Source organism: Macaca thibetana, chromosome 8 (assembly GCF_024542745.1).
Source record: "Macaca thibetana thibetana isolate TM-01 chromosome 8, ASM2454274v1, whole genome shotgun sequence".
NCBI lineage: Eukaryota > Metazoa > Chordata > Mammalia > Primates > Cercopithecidae > Macaca > Macaca thibetana.
This window is the reverse complement of record NC_065585.1, coordinates 80,097,404-80,104,968: the sequence shown is the minus strand read 5'-3', so window position 1 is coordinate 80,104,968 and position 7,565 is coordinate 80,097,404.

The window sequence follows — 7,565 nt, the reverse complement described above, 5'->3', positions numbered from 1 at the left end:
ATAGGCAATATAGATTACTTAAAGTGTTATAATAATTGCAAGGGTAATTTGAGTGATTTACACATGATAGTAACAATGGAATTTATGCCACTGTGGATGGACAAGAAAAGCACATTCCTACTCTATACTAGACCCTAACATTTTTAAGTGGATGCACTCAAAAAGTCAAAACAGTATGTTAGTGTCAATTAATCACTATCCAATATTCCAAAAATACTTTATTTTCCTCAAAACCTATATTGAATTTTAAAATTTCACTTCCATGTTCATATTGTAAATGATTTTTACTTGCATTGATTTTAACCCCTTTTCAGACTTCAGTTGGGAAGCTCAAAGAGCCTTCCTTTCAAAAATCAGATATTAACATATACAATTTTAACAACATAGAGTTAAGAGTTTGGAGCTAAAACAAACCATATTCTAACAAAAGTTCACAGTTTTAGGTATCAAAGGAAATCATAATATGCATAATGCACAACAAGCAACATTTGCAAACTACATGTGTAGTATGGGTACATCTGCTATAATATTTCATTTGAATACTATCTTTGTACAATGCACTCAGCATGTCAAGTAGTACCAGCTTTTTCACTACCTGCAAATAACAAAATATTTAAGATGCTTCACTTTAAATTTATAATCAACAAAGCTCCAAAGCCAAAAATTATAGGAAAAGGGAATGGTGTGTGCTGAAGTTAAAATACTAGATTTTATTCATTTATTCAAAAATTAATTTATTGCTTTGATAAAATGATACATGTAAATGTTATAAAATTCAAGTCAAAACAAAAAAAGATTTCAAATCCAACCAGATATAAATGATTCTAATTAATTATAGGTGGCTATCAGCCTAGACATCTCTATATGCACAAATGCAGGTAAATAATAGAGACATAAATGGCTATAAAGCAGGGATTAGTCCATTTATTTTTAAAAATCATTTTATTTTTACTTAACAACAAAACAAAGCAAACTACAAGGTACTTTAGTTTTAGATAAATGTTTCTGTATGACCAAAATTAATTAAAATCACAAAGAAAAACATTTAGTGATTGTTAGTATCATGGCCATTTTAAAAATCGCATTCACTTTTAAATACTACTGATAATAATATCTAAAGATAAGAAAACTGTCATACTTACCCTTTCTTCTGCCTTTCATTTTATTTTGTGTTAATTAACTATTATTTGGGGGCTGTCACCATTTACCACATTTATATTCTGTCCTATTACAATAATTCCCATAGACATTTAGTCTTAGCTATATGTTGAGATGAAATGGCACACACCTCAATTTCTTTTACCAGGCTTTCTCCATTCCTGGTTTCTCTATTTTAACTCATTACATGGCTGGCTGAATGTCAGCATGGACTAGTTTTTCCAGGAAGGACGCAACAATGCTAATTTTGTTCATGTTTGGGAATGATGGCCTCCTGCTTTCACACTTAATGGACAGTTTGGATGAGCGTAATCTTTGATCACATGATCTCAGTATTAAGCTTATTTTACGGTATTGTCTTTGGGCATTGAACATTGCTATGAAGAAATTGAAGGCCAGCATGATTTTCCGACTTAGAGATGACCTCCCATTTCAGCTTAAAAGCCTCACTCGTTTTTTTATCTGCAAAGTTTCAGAACTTAATTAAGACGTGAATTGTGATTACTTTTTCTATATTAACCTTCTCCGGAACATGATGGGCTCTTTTACTCTGCAGATTCAATTATGTGTTTATTTCAAGAAATTGGGTTTTTAAAAATGGGTGTCTTTCAATTATTTCTGTTTTATTTGTTGTATTCTCAAATTCAGAAACATATTTATTTTTCATATTAGACCATATCTTTTCTCCATGTATGAATTTTTCTGTGTAACATTTATGCCTTTTTGCTTTGAATTTAAATTTTTCTTTTAATCACTAATTAGATTTTCAGCCATGTTTCCATTACTTGGTGCTTCTGATGTTTTTAATTTTGCAGTGGTGTCATTTGGGACTTTAAGAAAGAAATTCTGAGCAATCCAGCAAAAGAAGTCAGGACACAAGTAATGGACACAAGGCAGTTACCCCACACACACAAAGAAACTGTGAGTTTTAAACAAAAATAATTTCTGCTTTTGAACTTATCCTTGCTTCAAATATACTTTTAAAGTCAATTATGATTAGGTAACGTGAATCCAGAAATATTAACAACAAAACAAAACAAAACACCACCACTCTCCCAAGCATCTAATCTGATATACTCTTATTATGGTTTGAATGGTACTAATAAATACTTTAACTAATTATGTACTTAAATCTTCTGTGTCCTATATCCAGTGCTTTCCTTCCCAGCAGCCTAGACAAAAACTATTCAAAATGAAGATTTTTAAATGCTGATATTACTGTCATGTTTCATATGACTTAAAGAAAAAAAAACTTTTAAAAACTGTTGTTTTCAATTTGGAAACAACTCACCTAGGATTATGAGGATATCTTGGAGTTTCTGAAAAGCTGATATTTACAGATAATTTTAAGATTATTTTCTTTTTCAAAGAAGCAGATGGCCTAAAATAAACTGAAATCGGTGAGTTGGATCTTGAAGTAAAGAACAACACAAAGAATGATATTGAAAAAATCATATCACAAAGGGAGTAAAAGACATTTAAGAGTCAAATATTACACAAAGGCATAAAGCAATATCACCTTAACCCACCTAGAAACTTAAAGAATCAAAATGGCTATTCTTTCTGTTTACGAAAGATTAAAAACCTCACACAGACGTATTATTTCCATATTCCATATGATCATTTCTCTTGGTAAAGGACCCATAGCTTTTCACATAATAAGTTGTTTTGGTAGCAAGCTTGTTCTTAGATTTGAGAGCCGGGTATTTGAACGTTTCCATGGGTTCCAAAGAGGGCCGGATGGGCTGAGAAATGTCTCTTGTTAGCTTCTACAAAAATGTGTTTGAAACTGTTCTAAGTAAAACATGTTCCATTCAAAATTATGTTAGCCCATAGGGGGAAAAGTTGAAAGTATGGAATGTTAGTGAAAAAATATTAAACACTGTTTAGGTTGGAGGTGGAAGTTTGAGGAGAGGTGAAATATTTTGGGGGAGTTTTCACAAAACACACCCTCTAATACCCATTCATTCAGAAGTTCTGATATACCCTATGGAGAAATAACAACCATTAATAACACTACCCAAAATGATTCTGTTATTCCCCTCAGGTTGACAATATCAATTTTACATGTAAGAAAACACTATGCTCATTTTATAGTTTAAGAAACTGTTTTGGTTACTACTGTAGCCTTATAGTATAGATTGAAGTCAGAAAGTGTGATGCCTCCATCTTTATTCTTTTTACTTAGAATTGTCTTGGCTGTACGGGCTCTTTTTTGGTTCCATATGAAATTTAAAGCAGTTTTTTTCTAATTCTGTGAAGAAAGTTAATGGTAGTTAGATAGGGACAGCACTGAATCTATAAATTACTTTGGGCAGTATGGCCGTTTTCATGATATTGATTCTCCCTATCCATGAGCATGGAATGTGTTTCCATTTGTTTGTGTCCTCTCTTATTTCCTCGAGCAGTGACTTACAGTTCTCCCTGAAGAGGTCCTTCACATCCCCTGTAAGTTGTATTCCTAGGTATTTTATCTCTTTGTAGCAATTGTGAATGAGTTACTCATGATTTGGCTCACTGTTTGTCTATTATTGGTGTATAAGAATGCTTGTGATTTTTTGCACATTGACTTTGTATACTAAGACTTTACTGAAGTTGCTTGTCAGCTTAAGGAGATTTTGGGCTGAGACGATGGGGTTTTCTAAATATACAATCATGTCATCTGCAGAGTCAATTTGACTTCCTCTCTTTCAATTTGAATACCCTTTATTTCTTTCTCTTGCCTGATTGCCCTGACCAGAACTTCCAATACTATGTTGAGTAGGAGTGGTGAGAGAGGGCATCCATGTCTTGTGCCAGTTTTCAAAGGGAATGCTTCCAGCTTTTGTCCATTCAGTATGATATTGGATTTGGATTTGTCATAAATAGCTCTCATTATTTTGAGATATGTTGCATCAATACCTAGTTTATTGAGAGTTTGTAGCATTAAGAGGTGTTGAATTTTATCAAAGACCTTTTCTGCATCTGTTGAGATAATCATGTGGTTTATGTCATTGGTTCTGTTTATGTGATGGATTACGTTTATTGATCTGGTTTGTTAAACCAGCCTTGAATCCCAGGGATGAAGCCAACTTGATCGTGGTGGATAAGCTTTTTGATGTGCTGCTGGATTCGGTTTGCCAGTATTTTATTGAGGATTTTCACATTGATGTTCATCAGGGATATTGTCCTGAAATTTTCTGTTTTTGTTGTGTCTCTGCCAAGTTTTGGTATCAGGATGATGCTGACCTCATAAAATGAGTTAGGGAGGAGTCTCTCTTTTTCTATTGATTGGAATAACTTCAGAAGGAATGGTACCAGCTCCTCTTTGTACTTCTAGTAGAATTTGGCTGCGAATCTGTCTGTTCCTGGGCTTTTTTTTGTTGGTAGGCTATTAATTACTGCCTCAATTCCAGAACTTGTTATTCTTGGTTTATTCAGGGATTCGGCTTCTTTCTGGTTTAGTGTTGGGAGGGTTTATGTGTCCAGGAATTTATCCATTTCTTCTAGATTTTCTAGTTTATTTGTGTAGTGATGTTTATAGTATTCTCTGATGGTAGTTTGTATTTCTGTGGGATCGGGGGCGATATCCCCTTTATCATTTTTTTATAGTGTCTATTTGATTCTTCTCTCTTTTCTTCTTTATTATTCTGGCTAGCGGACTATCCATTTTGTTAGTTTTTTTAAAAAACTAGCTCCTGGATTAATTGATATTTTGAAGTGTTTTTTTCATGTCTCTTATCTCCTTCAGTTCTGCTCTGATTTTAGTTATTTTTTGTCTTTTGCTAGCTTTTGAATTTGTTTGCTCTTGCTTCTCTAGTTCTTTTAATTGTGATGTTAGAGTGTCAATTTTAGATCTTTCCTGCTTTCTTTTGTGGGCATTTAGTGCTATAAATTTCCCTCTACACACTGCTTTAAATGTGCCCCAGAGATTCCAGTACCTTGTGTCTTTGTTTTCATTGGTTTCAAAGAACATCTTTATGCCTTCATTTCTTTATTTACCCAGTAGTCATTCAGGAGCAGGTTGTTCAGTTTCCAAGTAGTTGTGTTGTTTTGAGTGAGTTTCTTAATCCAGAGTTCTAATTTGAATGCACTGTGGTCTAAGAGACTGTTTGTTATGACTTCCATTGTTTTGCATTTGCTGATGGGTGTTTTACTTCCAATTATGTGGTCAATTTTAGAATAAGTGCGATGTGGTGCTGAGAAGAAAGTATATTCTGTAGATTTGGGGTGGAAAGTTCTGTAGATGTCTATTAGGTCTGCTTGGTCCTGAACTGAGTTCAAGTCCTGGATATCCTTTGTTAATTTTCTGTCTCAATAATCTGTCTACTATTGACAGTGGGGTGTTAAAGTCTCCCACTATTATTGTGTGAGAGTCTAAGTCTCTTTGTAGGTCACTAAGAACTTGCTTTATGAATCTGGGTGCTTCTGTATTGGGTGCATATATATTTAGGATAGTTAGCTTTTCTTGTTGCATTGATCCCTTTACCATTATGTAATGCCCTTCTTTGTGTCTTTTGATCTTTGTTAGTTTAAAGTCTGTTTTATCAGAGATTAGGATTGTAACACCTGCTATTTTTTTTTTCTTTCCATTTGCTTGGTAAATCTTTCTCCATCCCTTTGAGTCTATGTGTGTCTTTACACGTGAGATAGGTCTCCTGAATACAGCACACCAATGAGTCTTGAGTCTTTATCCTATTTGTCAGTCTGTGTCTTTTAATTGGGTCATTGAGCCTATTTACATTTAAAGTTAATATTGTTATGTTCAAATTTAATCCTGTCATTCTGATGCTAGCTGGTTATTTTGCCCATTAGCTGATGCAGTTTCTTCACAGTGTCTACGGTCTTTACAATTTGGTATGTTTTGGCAGTGGCTGTTACTGGTTTTTCCTTCCATATCTAGTGCTTCTTTCAGGAGCTTTTGTAAGGCAGGCCTGGTGGTGACAAAATCTCTCAGCATTTGCTTGTCTGCAAGGGATTTTATTTCTCTTTTGCTTATGCAGCTTAGTTTGTCTGGATATGAAATTCTGGGCTGAAAATTCTTTTTTAAAGAATGTTGAATATTGGTCCCCACTTTCTTCTGGCTTATAGGGTTTCTGCAGACAGATCTACTGTGAGTCTGATGGGCTTCCCTTTGTGGGTAACCAGACCTTTCTCTCTGGCTGTCCTTAACATTTTTTCCTTCATTTAAATGTTGGTGAATCTGATGATTATGTGTCTTGGGGTTGCTCTTCTTGAGCAGTATCTTTGTGGTGTTCTCTGTATTTCCTGAATTTGAATGTTGGCCTGTCTTGCTAGGTTGGGGAAATTATCCAAGACAATACTAAGCAAAAAGAACAAAGCCGGAGGCATCACACTGCCTGACTTCATGCTATACTACAAGGCTACAATAACCAAAACAGCATGGTACTGGTACCAAAATAGATATATAGACCAATGGAACAGAACAGAGGCCTCAGAAATAACGCCACACACCTATAATCATCTGATCTTTGATGACCCTTATAAAAACAAGCAATGGGGAAAGGATTTCCTATTTAATAAGTGGTGTTGGGAAAACTGGCTAGCCATCTGCAGAAAACTGAAACTCTACCCCTTCCTTACACCTTATACAAAAATTAACTCAAGTTGGATCAAAGACTCAAATGTAAGACCTAAAACAACAGAAACCCTAGAAGAAAACCTAGGCAATGCCATTCAGGACATAGGCCTGGGCAAAGACTTGCATGACTAAAACACCAAAAGCAATGGCAACAAAAGCCAAAATAGACAAATGGGATCAAATTAAACTAAAGAGCAAAAGAATCTATCATCAGAGTGAACAGGCAACCTACAGAATGGGAGAAAATTTTTGCAATCTATCCATCTGACAAAGGGCTAATATCCAGAATCTACATGGAACTTAAACAAATTTACAAGGAAAAAAAAAAAAACAACAAAACCATCAAGAAGTGGGTGAAGGGTATAAAGAGACCCTTCTCAAAAAAGACATTTGTGTGACCAACAAACATATGAAAAAAAGCTCATCATCACTGGTCATTAGAGAAATGCAAATCAAAACCACAATGAGATGCCATCTCATGCCAGTTAGAATGGTGATCATTAAAAAGTCAGGAAACAACAGATGCTGGAGAGGATGTGGAGAAATATGCATGTTTTTACACTGTTGGTGGGAGAGTAAATTAGTTCAGCCATTGTGGAAGACTGTGTGGTGATTCCTCAAGGATCTAGAACTAGAAATACCATTTGACCCAGCAATCCCATTACTGGTATATACCCAAAGGATTATAAATCATTCTACTATAAAGACACATGCACACGTATGTTTATTGCAGCACTATTCACAATAGCAAAGACTTGGAACCAACCCAAATATCCATTAATGATAGACTGGATAAAAAAATGTGGCACATATACACCAGGAAATA